Consider the following 25,202-nt stretch of genomic DNA (forward strand, 5'->3'; position numbering starts at 1 on the left):
CCATAGTTTAGTGTCTCCGTGAACTTTGCCAGTCCACATCTGATGCCCAAATCCAGATCATTAATGAAGATATTGAAGAGTACTGGCCTGAGCACTGAGCCCCACTGGTAAACTTGCACCATGTTGATTTGTTTCTCTTTGGGTCTGACCCCAGAGCCAGTTCCATAGCCATTGGGCCATGAGATGGTTGAGGCCACAGTTCTCCAGCTTGGTCATGAGGACATCATGGGAGACCAAGTCAAAGGCCTTCTTGAAATCCAGATAAATAACATCAACCTCACCTCTCTTGTCCAAGCAATGCATCACCTGGTCATAGAACAAGATGAGGTTGATCAGGCAAGACCTTCCAGTAATAAAACCATGTTGGCTGGCATTCAATAGGATGCCTTCTGTTAGCCTGTTGCAGATGGATCCCTTGATAATTTTCTCCAAGGTCTTTCCAGGGATGGATGTCATACTGATAGGTCCATAACTCCCTGGATCTTCCTTCCTCCCTTTCTTGAAGATTGGGACCATGTTTGCTCTTTTCCAGTCTTCCGGTACATCACTCAAGTGCCACGAGCTTTCAAATATCTTGGCCATAGGGCATGCTGTGATATCCGCCAGCAATTTTAAGACTCTTGAGTACAATCCATCTGGGCCCATGGACTTACAGATATCAAGCCTCTCGAGGTGTTCTTTCACTTGATCTACATCAATTGTGGGCCCATCTCCTGAGCTCTGGATGCTTTGCATCTTGTCTGACAGCATGACTCCCTTGGGTGGGTGGAAAACTGATGCAAAGTAATCGTTTAGGAGATTGGCTTTTTCTTGGGCATCAGACATCAGCTGCCTCATTTGATCTCGCAGGAGACCAATGTTGCTTTTGTTCTTCCTCCAACTTCCCACATATCTGAAGAACAACTTTTTTGTTATCCTTGATTCCAGAGGCTAGCCTGAGTTCGGCTGCAGTGGCTTTTCTGGACCGTTCTCTACAGGTATGGGCTAGTGCTGAATAGTCCTTCTTGGTGATGATTCCTGTTTTCCATCTGGTGTAGGCTTCTCTTTTTTGTTTCAGGAGATCAAGCCCCTTTTGAGCCAGGGGGGGCTTCCCTGCCCTCTGACTGCATTTCCTGTGGGATGGGATGGACTTCCTTTGCACTTTGAGGATTGAATTCTTTAGAAACAACCATTCCTCATGGACTCCCTTTCCTAGGGTGCCTGACTGACCAGTCTTCTGAGTCTGTGGAAGTCAGCCTTCCCAAAGTTGAGGATTTCTGTTTTGGTGAGGGATTTGCCCACCTTGCGTTGGACAGAAAAAGTAATCAGGTCATGGTTGCTGTCACCAAGCTTGCCGTTGATCCTCAGATCACTCACCAGATCATCCCCTTTGGCCAGAACCAGATCAAGCAGTGCCTCTCCCCTAGTTGGCCTGTAGACCTCTTGTGTCAGGTACAGGTCATCAATGCAGATGAGGAAGTTACGTGACTGGTCAGACCTGGCTGTGTGCTCTTCCCACAAGATGTCAGGGAGGTTGAAGTCTCCCATGATAATCATACTTCGGGAATGTGCAGCCTCAGCCAGTTCCCTATTGAATTAGAGATCTAGTTCTTCTCCTTGATTAGAAGGTCTGTAATAGACTCCTACAAGTATATCCCCTTTCTCTTCCCCATGCTCCTCCCTCTCCCTTCCCCATGCTCCCTACATATTTTAGCCCAGAGGGTCTCAAGACACCCTCTATGGTTAATGAACTCGGTTTGAAGGGGAGTGTACTGTTCCTTGACATAGAGAGCTACACCCCCAGCCCTTTTCCCAACACGATCTCTCTTGTAGAGGGTATAGCTTTCTATACCTACTAACCATTCATAGGAGGAGTCCCACCAGGTCTCTGTTATCCCTATGAGGTTATAATCATTATCAATCAGAAGGGGCAGCTCCTCCTACTTCTTACCCAAGCTCCTGCCATTTGTGTATAGGCAGTTGAGTCTGCCATGGGAAGCCCTAGGCTTCCTTATGTGATGGGTTGTGACCTTTCCTTGGGCTGTTGTCAGAGTGGGTTCCCTTGGGCTACCAAAGCTGTTGCCACTGTGATCGGCATGACCTGGGCTAGAACTGTTGATTGACTACCCATTCCCCAGCGATCTTAGTTTAAAGCCCTGTCGACTAGGTCAGGCATTCTGGCTGAGAAGAGACGGAAGCCATCTTTTCCCTAGTTCTTTACAGTGGGGAGCTGTGTGCCTGGCCCAGCAGCATGGTGCAGTACCCATACATGCAGGGGCCTGTACTCATTGCTAACGCTCTGCCCTAAGCAGAATGAAGGCAGCTGGGGGCCCCCTCCAGCAGGGCCGGGGGGCGGGGGGGTGGGAGCATGGGACAGCAGATTGGGTGTGGGGGCACAAGCATGGCTGAGGAGGCAGGGGGCTGTGGCTTGGGGGTGAGGGGCACCAGCAGAATTTGGGGGTGAGGATTGGGTACTGGCAGGGCCTGAGGGTTGTGGGTCAAGACAAGCCATCAATCTTGGCAAATGGGTCTTGCGATGAAAAAGTTGAGAACCACTTCATTAAAGCACACCATGTAGACCTGCCCACTGATAGTAATTGTGAATACTGTTAACTGATTAGAGTAGAAGAGTAGTAGGCTCCTCATCTGTTCAGCATAGGCCCACTGCCACAGGGCAAAAAACAACACTGTATTACATTTGCATCAGCAATAGGAATGAATTTGGCCCCCAAATTGAATGTGAGCTGTTAGTTGGAAAGAACTTTTAAAAATCAGGCAATTTAGAAACATGCTTTAGAAACTCAAAAGCCAATGTTAGACTCCTAATTTTGAAAATCTTGGCCTAGATCTCCTGATTTTCAAGTCAGTGCCTTAACAACAATGCAGTCCTCCTTTGCCTTGTGTAAATGCAATTTGTAGTCAATGTAAAAAAGAAGCCTAATGAAACAATTCTCATATTCAAGACAGGTAGTGGGAAGGCGTCCTAGAAGATCTCCTTTAAATTACCATCATTTAATCTTTCGGGTACTTTTTGGGGAGCATATCCACATTCTTTGGCTTTGTTCATCCAGGGGCTATCTTTGAATTGCACCATTTTATTGTCTGCATTGCTGGAATGCCAGCATATGATCTAAGCAAGCAAATAAAGAAGCTGAAAGATGGGCAAAAGATAAAGAGATACAGAGCTCCATTGAATTACCATCAACAGTAGCCTTGAATAAAAACATGCTATAGTGTAATATAGCTACACAATCTACAAGAGAGGACATAGTCATTTTCCTTCTCTGATTAGATCCACAGGAGTCCAGGTTCTAGACTTAATCAAATATATATAAACATGTGGAATTTAAAAGCTCACAAGCTTTGAGGAGCAAAGTAAACATTCTTAGTCTACTGAGCTGGATTTGGAAGGCAAAAAGTTTTCTGAACAATATCTGATGTTAAGCCCCCCTCCCTGAAGTTTATTGCATAAGCCAAAAAAGAGAGCCCATTCTTTCTAACAATGCCCTTTCAGCTACTTTGATTCTAAAAATAAAAATGTTTGATAGCTATCCAAATGAAGAAGGTGAAAACAGTAATTTCCAGCTTTTCTATACCTCCTTTGCTATACCCATATTACAAAAGTACAGTAGCCAGTAGATGAAGTCAGATTGTTTTTTCCTGCCGTGTATATTTAAATTCCCTTTCACTTATATTAAGTCTGAACAGTCAGAAATATTAAGACTGCTGAAAGATTAGCTCAGTACTCTTTATGACTTAGTAAGCATTCAGTGTGTCAGTGCTTTCCCTGTTGGACCTGGTGACCCCAAATCAACATGCCTCAGTAAAGCAGGCAAAGCCTGTTTGAATGGCATCCTGAAAAGTATGTAGAAGTAGTTTACTACTTACTAAAGATGATAACTTTTGCTTATAGCTACTAAGGCTTACAGTTTGCCTAATATTAAAGCACACCATGTAGACATGCCCACTATACATAGTGGGTGAGTTTACACATTCATTAATGCAGTGTAGTTACTGCTCATTAAGTTTAGTACTTGGTTAACCACGTACTAAATCAATGCGCAGTAATGTGTGCTACTGTGCAGTAGCACTGGCACACGGGTTTTAGTGATGCTCACTGTGCAGGAGCCTAATACTACTGTGCAGTAGCATATTAGCATGGTTTTTGCAAGGTATGCTTCTGCACAATGTTATTAGACTATGGCGCAGTTAGTGTCTCATTTAGATGTGCCCTCAGATACCTAGTCTTAGGTTAAAAGAATCATGATGGGGTTTCTACATTGAACCACCTCACACTGGGAAGAGAAACTGTGGTGTATTATGGGAGATGAAATACCAGGAAACTCAAACAACCAAAGAGAATGGGACTTTGAAATGGGAATGGGAGGAACTCACCATCTTACTGAGGGGACAAAAATAGGGAAAAAATAATAAATTCTTGTAATGTCTGATCACATTTGATAAATAGTACACAACTTCTGCAAGACATCTTGCAGGAAATGTCCTATCAAAAGTGGAGAAGATATGAATTCTGTTTCTGAGATGTACTGACTGAAAACTGGACTGGATTTAAATAAATAAAAAAAAAAAAAAAGAAAGAAAGACCCAAATGCCTGAAATCTGGAGGTTTTTTTATTTATATGCACAACCATGGTGTCTCAACTTTTGACATGGTAAAATGGAACTTAGACTCCTTAAGTCACTTTGACATTTTTGCAAAGTTAACCTCTGGTGTGTCCTGTTTTATCTTAAAAATGTCATGAAAGAGAAGAGAAGTACAATTATAACATTTCAAAGCACTGAGGAGGGAAAACCTCATTAAGAACTCAGTTGCTAGATGCTTTACTTCCTCTATGTGAGTTCCCTGAAGTGCCGGTGTTTGCAGAAGGATATGGAGAGCAGCTGCCAGAAGGTGGAGTCTTGGCTCTGTCCCCGATATACCAGCCTGTTGAATTGGCACAGAGGTGGAGATAATTGATGCCAAGAAAAGGACTGGCATAGTTTGCTCACTCCATGGAGCAAACCAGGATCAGGTCTGAAATTGTGACTTTAGGTCAAAATGTGATCTCTTATTTAATTCTGTGTTAGTGAAACTATGTTTCCTACTTGGGTTGGGTTGTAAGGTGTCAGTCTGGATCTTCTTTAGACTTTTTACATTTGGATCAAGTCATAGGGCAGGAGCTAAGGGTAGATCTAGGGTTTCCCAAAGGGGTTGTGGGAGCAGTGACTGCTCCCAGCCTCCTCCCTCCCTACGTGTGTGGGTAGACCATGCTGCCAGAGCCTCCAGGGACTTTTTAAAGTCCTAAAGCTGGTGAAAAATATGAATTTCCCCTTCATGCTCAGAGACATAGTCCTTTCCTCCCCCACCCCTGCTGCCTACTGCTGGCGGGGCTTTGAACCAAGATCTTCCATTTGCTAGAAGAGTGCTCTAAACTGTGGGCTATAGGGCAAGTCTGGGATGAGCTCTTTCAATCTCTTTCATTCATGCTAGTTCACTTTCTATAGAACAATTATGTAGACATTAAGACAGTATGAAAATAACTAATTCCTGATGATATAGGACACTCACTTCTGAGGTAGTTCCAATTTGTGCTTTAACAAATGTTTAATTAGCATGACAACAGAAGAGATTGAGACTATCTCCTCCCTTCTTCCTGATTATTTGTTGTTGTTGTTGTTGTTAGGGCATTCATGGGGGTGATGTAAGTTGAAATACCTTCAGCTGTAGGAGCGAATTTAATTTGTCTCTCCCAGGTTCTAACTCCAAAAGTCTACCTCCTTGATTTTTGAAAATCAAGCTTTTCATTTATTTTGTTTTCTTTACAGCTGCTCAAAATGAAATGCTTTGTTTCAAGAATTAAATTCTGTGGGGGTTTTGTTTTGTTTCAGTGTGAAAAAACAAAACAGTTAAATCTTGGTTTGGACTGAACTATTTGTGTTGTGTTTTTTTCAGTTTGGTTGCTGAGTCAAAAGAATCAGTCCTAATCTGGAAATTTGTAGCATTCTTCTGGATTAGAATAGCCTTTTGTAGCTTCAGAAAATCCTCCTGTTAGCCACTCCTCCTCCTTAATAGAGTAGGCATTCAGGTCACAGCAAAGAACAGAACAAGTTTTTATTGATTAGGATTACAGAGACACTTCAAACTTTTCCTCATAATAGGAAAAATATTTGGATGAACAAATACTCCAAAGCTTGGGAGCTAACTGACATTTGCCTGGGAGGCTTCTTTCTCATCAACAGCCTGAATATACACTGCCAGCTTGTGATAAAGAGCAAGCCTTGCAAGGGAAGGTTGCACCACCATGCTGGTGGGAAATGCAAACCTAGATGATTATGGAAGCAAGTGGAGCTAATGAGACAACAGGGAAAGTTCAGAACAAGAAAATTGCATCATAATCTAGTCTTCATCAAGGTTTACTTTAAAGTATCCCTCCAGGGCGGACTACTGGATACATTAGAGGGGAGGAGAACCTGAAGAAGGGAAGACAGGAATGACTGGAGAAAACACAATGATCCCTGCATGGGTCATTGTAGTTTGTGGGGGGTGTTGTCTATCTGTGGATAGATAAATACATACATAAGCAGATGTATAGCGTATGCTAGTGGGATTAATTTATGTTTATATAAAAAATTGCACCAGACAAGTACATCTTTCTTTGGTCGTTCTCTTGTAGTCCTGACAGCTCTTCTGTCTTTAGCCCTTTTTTGCAGACCTAGTTCAGCCCACATTCTCAGGAAGTGTTCTCTGGAACTTGTGCACTACTTGATTATCAGGATTAACTTATCTTTTCTTTTTTCCACTAAAGCACTAAACAGCTCTTACAGAAATGTAGGTGTGTTTGAGAATTATAAGAGTCTTTAATTCTCATACCAAACTACGCCCACAGAAGTCAATTCCAGTGCCAGTGATTAAAGGTCATGTGAATGGCAAAAAGTAACAGGTAAGCACCTCATTTTGTTACTAAGAATAACTGAATTGGCAGCAATGGCTTATTACAAAGAAAGCTAATAGCATGCTCAGTAAAATCCTTTTCTTTCCTTGTATTTGTTGGTGTAAGTCCTTACCTTGGTACCTACACAGAAGCAAGCTCCTTTAGAAGAAAATAAAGTTGAAATTTGTTTGATTACTGGTGGAAGAATATATTTCTTTGGTTCTGAACAATCCAGTAATAATCAGGTGCGTGAGGCCTAGTCCCCTAATGGGACCAACTAATTATTTGCCTTAGGAGCTTCCAAAGGAAATTGTTTAGTAGTAAGATTTTAAATGAGAACTGTCCAGTTTTCTATGGTTTGGTTCATAGAATCACAGAATCATAGAAAATTAGGGTTGGAAGGGACCTCAAGAGGTCATCTAGTCCAATCCCCGCTCAGAGCAGGACCATTCCCAACTATATCATGCCAGCCAAGGCTTTATCTAATTTGGGCTTAAAAAACGCCAAAGATTTTTTAAGATTCCAAAACCTTTTTGGGTAACCTCTTCCAGTGCTTTTACTACCAACCTAGTAAGAAATGTTTTCCTAATATCTAACTTGAACTTCCCTTGCTGCAACTTGAGACCATTGCTTCTTGTTCTGTTATCTGCCACCACTGAGAACAGTCTAGCTCGATCATCTTTGCAACAACCTTTCAAGTAATCGAAGGTTGCTATTAAATACCTGCTCAGTCTTCTCTTCTCCAGACTAAATAAACCCAGTTCCCTCACTGTCTCCTCATAAGTCATGTGCCCTAGCCCCCTAACCATTTTCACTGACCTTCACTGGACTCTTTCCCATTTGTCCACATTATTTCTGTAGTGAGGGGTCCAAAACTGGACACAGTACTCCAGATGCAGCCTTATCAGTGCTGAGTAGAGGGGAACAATAACTTCCCTGGATCTGCAGGTAGTGCTCATACTAATGCAGCCCACTATGCGGTTATCTTTCTTTGCAACAAGGGCACACTGTTGGCTCAAATTCAGATGTTGTCCACTGTAAACCCCAGGTCCTTTTCTGCAGAGTTGCTGCTTAGCCAGTCAGTCCCCAAATTGTTTTGTCTTAAATGCACATGTCCAAATTGAACCTCATGAGGTTTCTTTCGGCCCAATCCTCCAATTTGTCAAGGCCTCTCTGAATCCTAGCCCTACCCTCCAGCATTTCTACTATTCCACCCAGCTTAGTGTCATCTACAAACTTGCTGAGGGTGCAACCTAGGACTGTACACTCTTCTTCATCAAACTTATCTTTGACTAGCTGAACTTCCTAATCATTTTAGTGGCTCATGTTCACAACATATTCTTTTCCCCTTTATAAGGAGACAGGGACTTGCCAGGGACGCAACCTCTTTCACTCACTGTTATGAAGGATATTCTTAGTTTTTTTGTAAAATGTGAGTTGAATTGCACAGCCAGGCAGTTTCTTAAAGACTGAAAACAAAGCTAATTTAAATGATTTGGGACAGCAGCCAATAGGACTGCTCATCAGAGCTCTATTCCCATACATTAAGACTGTCACAGAGAATATTATATCACCTCAGAATGATGCTTTGTCTCCATTGCTATACCGTGGGTGCGCATGAGTGTACATATGCAGTTTGCAGTACCGCAAACTGTTGGGGGGGAAAAGGGCTGCAGACCTGGGCCCCTGGCCCTGTAGCCCTGGCAGCCTGGGGGCCCATCTAGAAAGGCTGGGGGGCAGAGGATTGTGGGTAGGGAGTGAGGGGCACCGGCAGGACCAGGGAGCTGTGGGTCCTGAGTGAGGGCCATTGGCAGGGCCAGGGGGCTGTGGGTTTGGAGTGAGGGGCACCGGCAGGGCCAGGGGGCTGTGGCTTCAGAGTGGCAACAGCATGGTACAGACACTGGCATATCAAGGCTGCTCAGTGCCACAAAGCAGTGAGGAAGGACAGCCACAGCTGGATCTGTATCCTAGTGAATGGGAGCTCTGATTTTCCATAATAAAAAACCCAAAATCTAATGCCAAAATATATAAGTATTTAGAATTTATTTTATTATAACTATGGAGGCACTAGTAGGTTTCCAAATTGCTTTAAAATTGTAAACATATCAATAAAACATTGTGTTCCACTGATACCTATATATATAGTGGCATTTAATTTTAATCGTGGAAAAATGTGGATTTGGGGGGTTTTAATCAGAGAATTTGTGATTTTTAAACAGAGAAAACTAGACATGAATAAATCTGCGTATGGGAATTCTTATCTTGTATGTGCCATGATTTTGCTCTGAATATTTCCATGTAAGAACAAAACCTTAATAGTTTTCTATTTTAGTGCATGGATGGCCTGCTCAGTTCTATTTTGTTGTCTTTTAAGCTGTTCCATCTCCTAAAAGAGGGAGTGAAATTCAGGCTGGCATGACTGATCCCATTTAACCTGTTTCCTTATGAATTTTTGTTCCCAAAGTTGGCTGGACACTAAGAAGCAAAGAATTAACACTGATAATGGCTTTACGGCATACTGTAATCTACCTGATCCCTGAGTTTTTTCCACATGTGAAAGGTAAGAATGACTCCTCTCTTTTGATAGGCTTTGGTCTCCCAGGAATCAGCTTCTTTTCTTCCACCAATTGTTTGCCTGCTACCCTGGGAATTTCTCTCCCCTCCCCCACCAACAAATCTTTTTGACTCTGCTCAGCTGGCTTCTTCTGCATAGGCTTCATGTCTTGCTTTTCAAAGCTTGTCTAACTCATTCTCAGCTATGCAGTTGGTCCAATAAAAGGTATCACATTAAGAAATCCTAGCCTCTTTAGTGTCATCTTTCTGTATTTGCAAACAGCTTGAAACAATGACTATGAGAAGTGTGGTCTCTCTGCTTGAGATTTTAGTTCTGAGGCATAGTAATGACATTTTAAATGTCATCGTTAACTTTCATTACTGAAGCCTCTGGGCAGAGATCAGGAACTGAGAGTTGCTATGAGGAAGAAGTCAAAGGGATATACGAGAGAAAAATATTAAGATGGGTGAAGGAATGTAGGGAAGGTGAAGAAAAAAGAGAAAGAAAGGCAGACAGGAAATGAAGAGCAATAAAGGGTAGGAGCATATTTTTACCCTGAGTGAGAAGGATATGAAAGTAAGGCATTTTAACTAAATAACTAAAAGTATAAGTAATTGCTAAAGGTCACATACCACTCTTACATTTTATGGAACCATCCCCTTAACATCTATTCACTTTGGACTGAGTAGCACAAAGCCCTGAATTTATACCAAGGACCATGCACTATGGCCTGGAATTCATCCTTCTCTCCAGAACAAATTTGACATTGCTGTTCTTTTATGAACAATGAGTCTACCTCAAAGCCCTTGTGGTATTTTGTATATGTTTATGTATGTTTTCTGTATGTAGCTATGTTTAATAATACCAACATGAAATCTTATCTTAGTCAGAAGTCATGGCCAGTAGCACACAGTAACAATGCTTAGACCGAGTTTCAAGCAAACTAGGATGATTGATCACAGCACTCTCATTGGTCATCCTTCCCACTTCCCTCTGCCTCCTGCCATGTTTATCTACACTGCTTTGGTGGTCTTGTCAGTCCTGGTGGCATAGTAAATGATAGCTTCCTGATGACTGCCAAATCCACTGCTCTGGTCTCAATTGGTGTGGTGGTACCAGTAATTACACCTCTCTCCTAAGTCCCAATGCTGTTATGACATGAAGGTTAAGTTGCTATTTTGAAAGAAAACAAACTTCACTGAATCTTTGGTCAGGGCTGACACATATAAGCTGCCTTCAACCAAATGTTCAGTAGCATTGATAAATAATTATAACAATAATTAAAACTGGGCTCAATAGCATTGTTTCACATAACTGGGAAGTACAGTTCTCTTTGTTACACATGTTAGTGGATGAAACTTTATGACTTTTGTCATGCAAAAGATCATGAAGGTCATGGTGGGCTAGTGGGGTACAAGCCCTAGGTGCTGCCTAAGGTGGGGTTCCAGAATGGAGAACGGGGGTGCTTCAGTCTCCCATCCACTACTCCCCTGCAACCATCCAGCTTCAGCTCCGTCTGGAGAGGAGCAGCAGCGATGCAGGAGCATGTGTTAATGAGTGAAGGGAATTCTAGCAAATGTAGTTCTGTTGGGCAGCAATGGATGATGTGCAGCACAAGAGCTGCAACTAGGGTTTGCTGGTGCTTGGGGGGAGCTGAGACAGCCCACTGCCAGAGCCTCTGAAGCCAGAGCCCTGCAAAGAAGGTGCAGAGGAAAGAGGGGGAATGGAGGGATTGCCCTGGGTACAGTCCTGGCCACTTCTATTGATATTATTCAGTATTCCCTCTTGACTAATTTTTATCACTATTGTGACACGTGCACTGGGGTGTTAGCAAAGGCACAACTGATAAGGGTCACACCTTGAGCTAGTGCTTCCTAAACCTAGTGGGTGCTCTCATGCCTCCTATTGCAGCTGCTGGTCACTCTCATTGTTGAGTGTTGCCAATTGCCATCATCAGTGGCAATGGACAATGATGAATCTGGAGGCAAGAAAAGCAATGTCTGCGGTTGTGGGGTTTGAAAGACTCCCTACACCTGGCACCGCTGCTTTACCCACAGGCTGCTGGCCTCACTAGCACTTCAGTCCACAGCAGCAGCATTATCCACTGAGGTCAGGGGGGCTGATAAAGGGATTAGGGCTCCTGGGACATAATCCCCATGAACCCCCATCTGCCCTACTCACTGCAAGCAACTCCTTCCCTGACTCCCTGTGGCCAGAGCCTCAAGCACCACTGCCCCAGGTCCTGATCCCTTCCATCTCCTCCACCCTGCATCCCTGAGTGCTACTGATTGCTGTCACTGGCAATGGGCAACAGTAGATTCAGTGGGAAAAAAAGTGGTAGCTGCAGTAGGCTGGTGCAGTCTCTGGGTCCCCTGTTCTGGCACCCCTCTAAGTCAACACTGAGGGTTTGTACCTCACTCACCCACCTCTGGTTATGCTACTGGGTGTTAGGATGGACAGCAGCAATGCTGTAGTTATACCCTCATCGTAGTCTACTGGCAAAATACAGAGACTGAGACAACTGAGAGTAGATCGCAACTGAAGAGATAATTGCCCATTGGAATGGAAACAAAGATTTTCCTTGAGCTTCTTTTAATATCAATGCATCTGGGCTAGTTCTGTGTCAAAAATTATATGATATTTTCATTGTCATTCCACAAACTCCAGCAAGGAAAATGCAACTTTATTATTTACTTCACTACATCATTTAGGATTTTTCAAATAATTCAGAAATTCTGTTTGCTTAATCACTTAAAGATCTATTTTTTCTCCTTTTTTTGATTGGCTCAAGTAATGGTGGGAAGGAGGGAAAAGGAAGAAAGACCCAAGGTGTCAGGGTGTTTTTTTGAGCTGAAATAAATGTTTACTTTGTGACTTCTGGTAGTCTCATTTTTTTTGCAGGTGGAGCTTTTTATATGTAAGAAGCTATATAGCAGGAGAAAAACATGGCTGCCGGGACTTGGATCCCATAGCAAGAAAACCTCTCTCTCTCTCCCCCCTTTTTTTTTGTCAAAATGGGCCAGCAGCAAATGTGAGAAATCTGAACTAAAGCTGTTTGGTACAGATGTACTCATGTGCATTTGTGTAAGATAGAAGATATGGTTGTTGCTGACTAATATCTGATATGACAGGTTGCAATTATAGGCCTCTCAGAGCAATCTCTGCTTTGAGCCTCATTCAAATGAAAAAAATCACAAGTATTTTAGAGTTTGCATTGTGTGGACCTGATCATTGTTTTCTGTGAAAAGTGGTGAAAAAACTGGATTAAGCATGGCTTAAAATCCTATTATTACTGCTCTCAGTGATTAAAAAAAAGTACCACATTGGGTGTATTTTGTATTGTGTGAAAGCTACTGCCTCATATGATGAGAAGAAAAAATGTTAATAGTATAACGTAAGTTAGTTTCGTTTTGTGTTGAACCTTAAAAATACTTTTTTAAAATGCAGTAAGTCTGGAGACAAAATGTTAGTGGTTTTCTCCATAACCCTGATGATAAACTGTGCTTGCAAAAGGATTTATTTTAGGTTTTGATTCTCATGTCCTTTCACCTCTCTTTGATTTATAATAAAGCTCCCATCAGTGCCCCCTGGTGGGACCATGCAGAAACAGTCATCTTCCTAGGAATGTGGTTAAGCAGTAGCAAGGTTACTAATAGTGGAGTAACTTCAAGTGTCAAGCCTTTGAAGCAAGCTCGGTCAGTTATTCCCACACTGCATTTTTCTTGCATGTTTGAATAGGAGGCATTCATAGTGAAGCACCATCAGTCCGAGACCAATAAATAAAAGGGTGAGACGAGAGCTATATAAAGGAATGTAGTCCACTGAATCCCTCTTAGTTCCTCAGACTCCCTATGTACTTGAACATTTGGCTCCTTTTTCCAGTTCAGGAGCTGTACAAAGCCACAGAATACCACAGATACCAGATTAGGCCCAGATTCTCCTCTTGGTTACATGAGCAAATGGGGAGTCATTCCAGTGAAGCCAATCGAGTTATTCTTGGTAATACACTGATGCAATTGGCTCGCAAACTTAGTAGGAGCCTAGTTTGCTCAAAAAATAAATAAAAGAAACAAAACTAAAACAATAATTAAGTCCACATTTTGGGTGCTATTTAAAGACTTCAGTTCAGTCTCCAAATTTGTGTTGGCAATTTTATACCTCTTTGTGTGTGCACAAACAATTGTCCAATATGAACCAGCTCAATATTAGCTTGCCACAGTTTTTATTCCTGGGCTATTATTTTAATCTGTGTGCTTGTCTAAGCCTTGTATTCAGTTTTCTATCATGGTATCTGAACTTCCAGGGTAGATAGCACAGTCATAGCAATCGTAAAGACAGGGTGGAAAGTCAGTTTTTCTAGGTCTTTAGAACTACAGAAGCCTTGCTGGAAACTGCTCAAATCATGAGCTTGAGCGAATCAGGACCTATCCTGAAATTTCTTCACAATGGCCAACATCACAAACTATGTTCTAGCTAACCCTAGCCCTGCATGATCATGAAGAAATTAATTTCTTTTTTTATCTGGGTAATCTATCTCACGCCAGACAATGAGTGTATTTTGTTTGGCTCAGTGACACTGGGAAAAGGAATCATTCTTAGAATCAGGACTTCATGGAGTTTCAACAGAGGCACGTACTTGTCAGGTAGTTGCTCGTTCTGATGAGGCTCAAACATACGGCATATTTCACGTTATGATGGTGACCCGAACTGTGGGAAACCACCAAAACAAACAGCAGCAGAGGAGCTGGAGGGAAACTGAAATGTGGGATTCACCGACTGATTGAGCTCTCTCTGTTGTCAATAACTGACGGTGACAAGCTGTGAGTTAACAGTAGATGTGCTCGGGGAGGAGAGGTAAAGTTTAGGTTTAAATTGAATTCATAACCTATACAGAGCTACAGTTATGAACCATAAGACTGACTCATTATCTGAGTATCTGTGTGTGGATGGGGAGAAGTTGCTGTTAGTTCCAGTTAAATAATGTGCATTTGACTCATAGTGCACTTGCTGAGTTGTAATTAAATATTCAGGGAAGGCCAATCTAGTACTGGGGTAAGAAAGCACAGTCCTGTTATCAGCTTGTTTTTACTTAGGTCAGGGCAGACTTTGGCTAATGTGTTGTGCCCGGTTTATTATAGTATTATATGGTGCGACTTTGCTGCAAATCGTGCTCTATAGCTGAGTATCTACTGTTGGAATACATGAAAAAAAGGATGGCCTTCCTCTTCCTATGTAAAAGAATACCATTCAACTACACCATAGAATGATTCATTATTGAAGTACTATACATGATCCCAAATGGGATTTATACTTGCCTTGTTCTAACTTAGAACAGATTAAGTTCTAAGGAAGAAAGTGCAGCTTATAGAATTTTTTTCTGATATAGGTTGTATCACTTCCCAAAATGAAATAAACTGTCTCAGCAATATCACTTTTATATTATTATAACTTCATCTAGGGTATTTGCCTGTATGGAAGTCTCATAAAAAATCACTCCACTAACTAATGGTATTATACTAGCCAAAGTTCCTATAGCAGACCTAGTGTTTATAAATACAATGCTAAAAGTCCAATAATGAACCCGTGTGTTGTTTCCCTGGACACCTCCTCAGTCTTTAGGATTCAGAAATTAGAGCTGAGGGAAAAGTTCCCCAATCACAGCAAATAACTGTTTTAAATGAGCCTTGAAAATATTTGGGGAGGTTCGTATCCATATGGGGTGCCTCTTAGTAGAGCGCTATGGAGGTTTGTCTCTACAAAAGATGTTTAGTTTAATCCAGGACTGAAAAACAAAGGAAGTGCTGCTTCCACACTAATTAAAAACACAGCTAATCTGTTGCTCATGTGTACCAATTTTTACTGCATTGTAATGTAAATGCTTTTTTAGATGTGGAAAAAGTTTATAAAAATATACTATAGAAAAACTTACAGGAATCTGTACTCTTCAAAGAGACACTGGCAGTCTTTTATGTAGGTACTCTGATCAAAATGGGCTTTGTACTTTCTATAGATATGTGCCTCAGATCCAACATCTGTCTAGAGAATTAAAAAATGCCATTTGGATTCAGCAAACAAAATGATGATTAGGAGGTAGGGAAAGTTAATGAAAAATGATGTACTGGATGCTTTTCGGTTCTCACACCCAGACCCACGAACTAGAAAAAATAGGAGACAAAAAACCCTCAAATAACCGTATGCATTAATTTATAAATGCATGCAAGGTTCAACTGCTACTATTGCTTTGAGCCATTTCTGGAAGTTTCTAGATCATACAGCATGGTGAGCAATACTACTACAACTTCACTGTTTGACAGGATATCACTCTATATGGTGTATCTTTTTTTTAAGGGACACGGCTTATCCTTTTTGAATCAATTGATAAAGTTGAAGGTCCAATCACTTTTCCTCCTTTCATGTCCTCAGATACGTTTTTAGGAATAAAACTGGCTATTAGCCCCCATGCTTTAGCTAGGATTACTATATTTCCAGTTTCAAAAAAGTGGACACCTGTGCGGACATATAGTAACCTTGCTCTAGCCCAATTATGGTTTGCATCATTATACTCGGATTGAATGCCTACTTCTAAGGCCCCATCACAGTAGTAATCTGCTTGTCCAAATCCCTGCTGCAGATGCAACCAGGATTTCTCACTCCCTGCCACAAACACTGTGTGGTATTGCTGTAGAATGTTGTAGAGTTGCCACATTTCATCGTGGTGTTTGATGTAGTCTAATTTAAAACACACAAGCAATGATCTTCCGCCATTTCCCTGGGCTTATTGGATGCTTTTCCTAATTTTCAGACTAAATATTATTTTCTTAATTGTGCCACATTAAATATTCCCTTTCTACCTCTGCTATGTGTACCCTTCAAATATTTGCAGCTTAGTGTTATCTGCCACCTTAATCAAAATACAACATATTTATTAACTGTTCCTCATAAATCAGTCTCTCCAGCTCTTTAATCACGTAGGCTGGTCATCTCTGAATTTCTTCCAATCTTTCAGTACCTTTCAGGTGATATGCCCACAAATGAATGCAGTATTCCAGATTTGGTCATCCCAGAGCCATATAAAGCGGAAATTCGACCTCCCTCTTCATTGTGTGACATTTTTGAATATCCAAAATCAAAGTGATTTTTTTTCTTTGTAGCTTTATTACATAACAGTTGTCTCTCTGTTTTCCTTTTTCTATGTTCACTATACTGAAAAATAAATGAAAAAAAATGTATCTAATTTCCTCTGTATGTGCCTACATCTAAGGCTCCATCACAGTAGTATTGTACCTGTCTAAATTAGTTCTGCAGGTTCAGCTGGGATTTCTCACTTTCTGTCACACACTTTGCCACGCTCAGCCCTGTGAATGCTGAATGTTTAAGGTGTCTCAATACAGCTCTACAGGTGTGAGTTCATGCTCTTTTCTGGACTCTTGCCAAGAGGCTGTCTCTAGTTACTCCACCTGTAAATTAATACCTGGTTGGTTGGGCTACACATATACTATTGGCTGCAGAAATTGGTATGCTTTAGCCACACTGGCCCAATGTGCCATAAGGCTTGGGTGGACCTTTGCCTTGACTCTTACTCCTAGATTTCTCCCTCCCATTGCGTATACGTGTTTCAGCTATTTCTCACCAAGTCACAAAGTCTTATTTGGGCATTACTTACATAAATCTAAACACCCATGTCTTGCTCTCTCTTCCTCCCTTTCTCTTCTTTATATATGCTTTGTATTATTTTAGCATGTAAATGCTGTCATTAATGTGACAAAATAATTCTTTAAACACGTAATGGTTTTGGCTGAAATTTTCCAGGCTTGATTTTTCTGTCCCTAGCAGACATCTCATTTAGTCATTGCCATCCTGGACAATCTGCCCCCCTTTACTCATGCAGATAAAGGCACAATAGAATCTAATGCACAATCCATACAATTGTGCCTGCTGGCATCCATCTCATGTGCATGGCAGGAGGTGTGATTGTAGGATTGCACATTAGATCCCATCATACTTTATTGCTGGTGCAGGAGAAGATGGGGTTCCCCCTGTACCAGCAACAAGCAAACTCCTGAAGCTGGGGGCTCCCTCATGGGGGTCTCCCAGCTATGGGGGCACCCCATATGCCCCTGGGCCTGGGGAATCATGGTAACTGCAATCCCCCAGCCCTGGGGTTTCACACACCCCTGAGTCTGGGAGATCATGGCAGCCATGATCCCCCAGCCCCAGGGGTTTCACATACCTGCTGGGACTCAGCTGGGTCCTGGCACCCTATGTCCACAGCTTCAGGACTCCGGGTCCCTATGTTGTTGAGACCCAGAACTGGCAGCTGCTGGTGCTGAGAATCTCCTCAGTTGTGAGACTCCCAGCTCCAAGTTGGCATGGCGTACCCCTGCAGCTGTGAGCTCTGTCAGCTGATGGGGCTCCCAGTTGCAAGGGAGACCCTGCTACACATGCAACTTAAAGCTCAGTAGCAACCAGCTGTACAGTTAATATAGATATTTGAGATCTAACTTTATGGCTGATTGGAGCTTTACATGGCATGTTAGCTTCTTTGCATATGTAGCTGGTGTTAAGGTAATAGCACAATTAACTGGTTAATTGCATGATATCTATAATGTGTAATGGGGGCCTCTAAGGAACATTGGTGCCAAATAAAAATGCAACTGATTTTTGAATCTCAGCTGCCACTTTTTCTTACTAAAGACCCTGAAGAAAGAGGAAATAGAGAGGCACCATCATGTGTTCCCTTTCAGTCAGAATCACCACTGCAAAGTCACCTAAACAGAACTGCTACTACTGATACCACCACTGTCACAATTTCCAGAAACCCCATGCTAATAAGTCTGAGAGTAGACATGTCACCCATCTAGGCCACATAAGGAACAGCTGCAGAGACAACAACGTAAATACTTGCCAACATGCCTATTAGTTTTCAGAAAGGCATTTTAGTTTCAGCATCAGCTGAGCCTAGGAAGGCACCACTGAGGGTAAAACAATCCCACTGGAACCCAGTGACCTTCTCCTCACCACAAAGGGAGAGCAAATCCACAGTTAGTTTAGCAGGAACATCTGAGCCTCCTGAATAGAGGTGAACTCTGAGTAAGCATCTGAGCACAGCTAAAAAGATGAGCCTCACCAAGGAAGAGCCAAGCATGGTGAGACATGAATGGCGCTTGTACACATGACACCCAGATGATGTACACATGATGAATTTCCCTTTATGTGGCTTAATGACATCACATTTTAAATGTATGCAAGTTTTGGGGGCTTTAAATGAGTTCATATTGTTACAAACTAAACTACATCCCAATGTAGTTTAGTGTGCAATGTTGCAACTTGCAACATTACAGCCATTAATCTGTCACATGTACATGACAATTCACTGAATGACATGCAGCGAGCCCCCTTGACCATTGGATATCACTACAATTTTTGTGTAGTGAGCCCCCTTTTTGCATGTATTTGTGTGTAATGAATGTTTTAGGATACCAGGTGTAGCTGCAGAGCCTGTGAATCAATCCTCTGCAGACCTTATTTTATTAAATAAAGAATTCAAAGACACTGATCTGTGGTTGTTGTCTCCTATTTCACTTCATGTGGTGGGTGTCCAAAGGTCGCATGGGTGTGTTGGGGTGTTGCAGATCAGGGTCATCCTGGGCTGTTTTGAAGATTGATGAGTGTCTGCTGTACATGCTCCCTTCTCCATTATTGGGGATAATGTGGTGCGTGGTGTACCCTGTTCCCCTCAGCGCAATTATAGAAACTACTCTATGGAATAAAAATGACCTTTGCCAGCAAAACATGTATCCTGTTCCCCTAGTCTGGGGTTTGAGGTTAAAACACAGAATTAATAACCAATGGCCGGCTTTATATGGGCTGCCAAGCATGGTTTTCTTTGTCGTTAAAAGCAGTAAGCAGGTGCTCAGTCTCAGGATAGTACATACTAGCCTGCATGCATTACAATTTTTTTTTTTCTCAGTGTGCAGCCCCCTGCTCCCCAAAACCAACCCGCAGTTTCAGGAGGGTGGACACTTTTCCTGGTTCACCTTGGTGACTCAGGCTTGAGGCACAAGCAAGACCCAAGGCTTGTGCCTGCCCCATACTGGGGATGGGGCAGGTGGGACCCTGGGTGGCCAGGCAGTCTTCGGCCAGGGGCCCCTGGGAGCAGTCACTGCTTAGCCCCACTATTTAGCCTGCTGTTGCGCCATGCATGGACAGGCAGTTTTTAGGGTCAGTCTTTGCAACAACAAGGGAGGTGAGCTCTGGTTCTGGTGGGTGTGTTCTGCTCTGAGCAATTAACACATAATAGGAGTTTAATGCCTCCCCAAAGTTCCCTTGCTGTCCAGACAGCTGGCCAGCTGTCAGTCTTTGCAACAACAGGGGAGGTGAAGTTTGGGCCCCCTTGGGTGTGTTCTGCTCTGAGCAGTTAACACCTACTAGGAGTTTAATAGGTCCCCCAAGTTCACTGGGCTACTTTAACATTCTCCTTTGAGAGACTCAGAGCAGGAGTTCTTGGTCAAACAGCCAAGAAGCGTACACACAGAAGACATCTAGCCACCCCAGCCATGGATTCCAGGGAATCCAGAAGGACCTCAGCTCTATCAAGGAGGCACGAGCATTGCCATCCTCCCATTCCCCCCCCCCCATTCTCATCCCATGTGTCCTTGCACCCTTCCCCCATCCTATTCTAGTGGTGATGCTCCCACCATGCACTGTCCACCACAAATGGTCCTCCTGACCATACAGTTCTGTCTGAACCTCCTTTCACCCTCCTGCTTCCCTCTACCACTCCCACTCCAGCCCTGCCCCCTGCATCTGCCACAATGTTGGGAACCAGAGCCTGAAGCAGAAGTGCAGCGGGTGGTAAGTCTGCTGTTGCGGGGCTGGGGGTGGGGGGAACTTGGGCATATGGTACTAGGGAAAAAGCATGAAATAGTGTATGTAATGCAGGATAACTTCTGTGTCTCTTCCAATTGCCTTCCAGCTGTGCCTTGCTTGACGACTGCCAATGTAGCAACCCAGACCCCGGAATATTCAGCTGCACTGTGTCCATAGGTATGCCCAGAAAATTCTTGGGGAAATTTCCCATGGGAGATTTTGTAGCCTGTAAGAGGAGGCAAGGAAAGTGAGTTTGGGAGTATGGGGCAACTCCTGCCCCCGTCTTCTTTCTTTCCCTGCATCACGGCTGTTATTTGCATCCTGAGTAAAGCAGTGCTTCCCTCCACAGTCCATCCACCAGAAGAGGGATGCCCCTGCTTTGCTGGAACTTTTTTGAGAGGGAGAGGAGTTTTAAGGGGGCATTTTACAACTTTGTTTTTATTTATTGCTTTGTACTTGTGGGGTAGGGGAGTGAACATATGACAGTTTGTATGTGCTCTCTGTTTTGTTGTATTTATATTCATTTATATTTTAATTAAAGTTTTATTTAATAAGTTTCTGTTTTTTTCAATCTGGGTATGCTTAGCAGAGCTTTAGTGATCTGTCAGTGATCATCAGTCTTGTGGGTGGCAGATGCTGTTGGTGTGGGGGGCTTCTCTGAGGGAGCGCTGGTGTGGTTTTGGTGTGGGGGGTGCTTTTGGCCAGGAGGGGTGACTGCCCGCCCTTGATGTTTGTGTTTGTCAATTCAGTCTTCTACTCAGTGTCTGCCTTTTTTCTGCTGACTGTTTGAGGGATTTTAGGGATAATCCCCAAAACACCAAAAGTGCCATTTTTTTTCCCAGAAGGCATGGTTACAGGCAACAAGTCCTGCTGAGAGTGATGTCTTGAATCATTGCTCCCTGGTCAGCCTGAATCTATGCCATGGCATACACAGGGCTACAGAACAGAGCTGGGCCAAAACACATGCAGAACAAGCATGCCCATAAGATGTACAGAGTTGCCATGGGTGCAGACACAGCCCCTGCCTCTGGCTTGACTCTGTCTGGTGCCAAAATCTCCCAGTTGCCTGGCAGAAAAACTTACAAGAGGTCTTGTGTGCATAGCCAAACTCCACAGACTTTTCGTGCCAACCACCATGAGTAACTCCTGTACCAACCTACCCTGGCTGCAGTGTGATTGTCCCTTTGTGGCCTACCCATCCTGCCAACCACCTTGACTAACTCCTGTTGGCTCCCCTTTGTAATAGATTTCATAGATTTCATAGACATTAGGGCTGGAAGGGACCTCGGAAGATCATCGAGTCCAGCCCCTGCCCAAAGGGCAGGAAGTCAGCTGGGGTCATAGGATCCCAGCAAGATAAGCATCCAGTTTCGTCTTGAAGGTGTTCAATGAAGGTGCTTGAACCACCTCCGGTGGCAGGCTGTTCCAGACCTTGGGGGCTCGGACAGTAAAGAAATTCTTCCTTATGTCCAGCCTGAAACGGTCTTGTAGTAGTTTGTGACCATTCGACCTCATCATCCCTTGGGGCGCTCTGGTGAACAAACGTTCCCCCAGATACTGGTGGTCACCCCTGATAAACTTGTAGGTGGCCATCAGATCACCCCTGAGCCTGTGCTTTTCCAGGCTAAAGAGCCCCAGGGCTCTCAGCCTGTCATCGTAGGGTCTGCTTCCCTGACCTCTGATCATGTGTGTGGCTCTTCTCTGGACTCTCTCAAGCTTCTCCACATCCTTTTTGAATTGTGGAGCCCAAAACTGGATGCAGTACTCCAGCTGTGGCCTCACTAAGGCCGAGTACAAGGGGAGAATGATGTCCCGGGATTTGCTTGAGAAGCATCTATGGATGCAAGCCAGTGTTCTGGTCGCTTTACTAGCCGCAGCATCGCATTGCAGGCTCATGTTCATCTTGTGGTCAATGATGACCCTCAAGTCTCTTTCTTCCATAGTGCTAGCCAACATAGCACTGCCGAGCCTATAAGGATGCTGCGGGTTTTTCTTCCCAAGGTGTAGAACCTTGCATTTATTGGCGTTGAACACCATCAGATTCTCATCCGCCCACTTGCTGAGCCTGTCCAGGTCAGCCTGGATCACCCACCTGTCTTCTGGTGTGGATGCTTTGCCCCAAAGTTTGGTGTCATCGGTGAACTTGGCCAGTCCACTTCTGACTCCAGTGTCCACATCATTAATGAAGATGTTGAACAGTATGGGTCCAAGGACAGAACCTTGGGGGACCCCACTGGTCACAGGACACCATGATGAGTGACTTCCATCAATTACTACCCTCTGGGTCCGACCACGGAGCCAATTTTCCAGCCAGCGGATCGTGGAGGACCCAAGGCGACAATTGGCCAGTTTCTCCAAGAGGTGATCATGGGAAATCAGATCGAGGGCTTTTTTGAAGTCAAGATATATGACATCAATCCCTTCTCCCTTGTCCAGGTGATAGGTCACCTGGTCGTAGAAGGAAATGAGATTGGTCAAGCAAGACCTACCCACAACAAACTCGTGCTGGCTATCCCTTAAGATGTTGGCGTCGGCCAGTCCATTAAGGATGGCCTCCTTAATAAACTTTTCTAAGATCTTCCCCGGGATAGAAATCAGGCTGATGGGCCTATAGTTAGCCGGATCCACTTTCCTCCCTTTCTTGAAGATAAGCACCACATTGGCCTTCTTCCAGTCTTCGGGCACTACACCAGATGGCCAAGAGTTTTCAAATATCCGCGCTAGAGGCCGGGCTATGATGCTCGCCAGCTCCTTGAGTACCCTGGGGTGAAGATTGTCAGGGCCGGCTGACTTTTGTGGCTGGCTTCAGTGTGACTGTCCCCCTAATGCCATTGATTCGCTTGCCACTTTTACATGAACCCAAAAAGTAGAGTTCTGTAACTCTGATCATGAGCCTTAAGTACTTCCACTTTATGAATAGTGGGATTTTTGCTGTGTGCCCCCATCTTTAGCTTGACCTTGCCCGGTACCAGCATGTCCTAGGTGAACACCTCTCACTGGCACCAAAAGTTGCAGAGCATGTCTGTTCTCCAAACTTTGCCCAAACACAACAGAGTGAGAGGAGGGATAATCTTCCCTTTGCTGGGTCACCTCAAGACCTATAAATCACAGCTCCCCCGGGGTACTCTTTATTGATCTGAGATGTCTGATGTTTGGCAGAGAATGGAGCAGACTAAGGCGCATAGGTCTAGGTCCAATTGAACCTTCACTGAAACAAAGAGCCTGGTGCAGGTGCTGGGGGACCCTGAGGTCATGTGCCAGTTTGTCTTCAGCCTGAGGGGCAACTGGCACATCTACCTTGATGTTGCAAGGAGAATGGCAGAGAGAGGGCACAGCAGGACCTCACTCTAATTCTGGGTCAAAGCAAAAATCTTGTGGGCTGCCTGCCACAAGGATGGCACCAGAGCACACAGCGTTAGCGCACCCCACTGCATGACGCGGCCCACTACAGGTACCTTCAGTTGCAAATGGAGGTACTGGGTAGGTGTGAACACTGAGGAACAGAGGCCTCCGGATGTACTGTCTTGTGGATACTTTGCCAACCACTGCTGCAAGTTGCGGGGGATCCAGGGATTCCAATGGACCACATAGCAGAAGGATCCTGGTCATGTCACCTGCTGGTTCCTCCAAGGAGGATAGACCAAGGAGCTTGACCTCCACAGCCAGTATATGAAGCCCTGTGGAATCTTATAGTCCCTGTCATCTGAGCTGACAGCTGCGATTAGGCTGGGCTGTGAGGTTAAGGGGAGGAGCAGGACTTGTTTGCAGATGCTTGTTTGCAATGGGATCACACTTGTTTACAGACACTCAGGGCCTGTTATCCCCCACGGCCAAGAACCCCTTCTTGGTCGTTTTGGTCCGACCGCTTCTTTTTTTTCCACAAGATTAGCTGATTGTGTTTTATAGAGCGACAAGTGTCCTGAATTCACTCTATTTCCTGCATTTCTTGGTTTTCAGCTCCAATTCCAATTCCAGTGCTGCCACCAAGGACGCACAGGCAACCAAGGCAGGATGCAGCCAATGTATGATCCGATGGGCTGGTGAACGCCCTCAGGAGCTGCAAGCAGTGACTGCGTGAGCTGGTCAGACAGATCTATCAGGCTATGGGAGGATTCATTGCCATCCAGAATGAAAGGAACCGTGCAGAGTCCGCAAGGCTTTCTGAGACACGGCAGGACCAGCAAATAATGACAGGTGTACTGGTAGTGATTCTATACCTGGTGGTCATTGGCCCCAATCCTGAACCTGCCCCTGCCAGGGAGCGGCAATGGTGGGCACAGATCCACACTCTGCAATCCGATAGCTCTCTGTCAAGCTCTGAATGAAAGTCCACCTTAGGGCCAGGCTCTTTTAGTTGGAACTGATTATTGGTTTGTATTTTTTTCATGATTCATGCACTGTTATAGTAAGTAGGCCACTATACTAATTGTTAGAGTAATGGCACCATTATTGTCATTGTGTTTTTAACTATTCATGTACCATTAGAGTAATTCATAGTAATTCATACTGAATATGAATCACTATCTTAAAAGAGTTGTTCTGTGGTTTGTTTCCTTTCTTTATTTTTGTTGGTTGTAAATAAAGGTTTCTACTTGCTTTCTTGGATCTTTCACTTTTTAAGAGAGGGACTGTGGCTGGGGTGGGGGGCTAGCTTGAGGAAGGTTGGGGGGAAGTTATTTGCTGACCTCTGGTTAGCTTGATGTGGTCAGAGGACCCATCCAATTAGTACTCCCAGCCTTAGCAAAACTCTGGGCCTTGGCTTGCCCAATGTGCTTCCTCTGGTTACAATAATAAAATCCAGGGCCTTGAAAGCCCCCACCCCACAAGCTCCTCCCTTGGGTAGGCTGCATGGGGAACAATAGAAAGCT

At 43.9% G+C, this 25,202-nt stretch overlaps 1 long non-coding RNA gene across 2 annotated transcripts in view; it reads left to right on the forward strand.

The window, feature by feature from the left end:
• The window catches only part of LOC109280566 (uncharacterized), a 70,743-nt gene extending 45,824 nt beyond the window's left edge, over nt 1-24,919 (forward strand). Inside the window, exons 2-5 of one of the 2 annotated variants that reach the window (XR_002086945.2) lie at nt 6,786-6,920; nt 9,376-9,471; nt 12,367-20,511; nt 24,292-24,919. This is a non-coding gene — a long non-coding RNA (uncharacterized LOC109280566). Of the gene's footprint in view, nt 1-2,475; nt 6,921-9,375; nt 9,472-12,366; nt 20,512-24,291 lie in introns of those variants that run through there. The other variant, XR_002086944.2, reaches the window with a different exon arrangement.
• The last annotated feature ends 283 nt before the right edge of the window (nt 24,920-25,202 follow it).

Source organism: Alligator mississippiensis, chromosome 2, assembly GCF_030867095.1.
Source record: "Alligator mississippiensis isolate rAllMis1 chromosome 2, rAllMis1, whole genome shotgun sequence".
NCBI lineage: Eukaryota > Metazoa > Chordata > Crocodylia > Alligatoridae > Alligator > Alligator mississippiensis.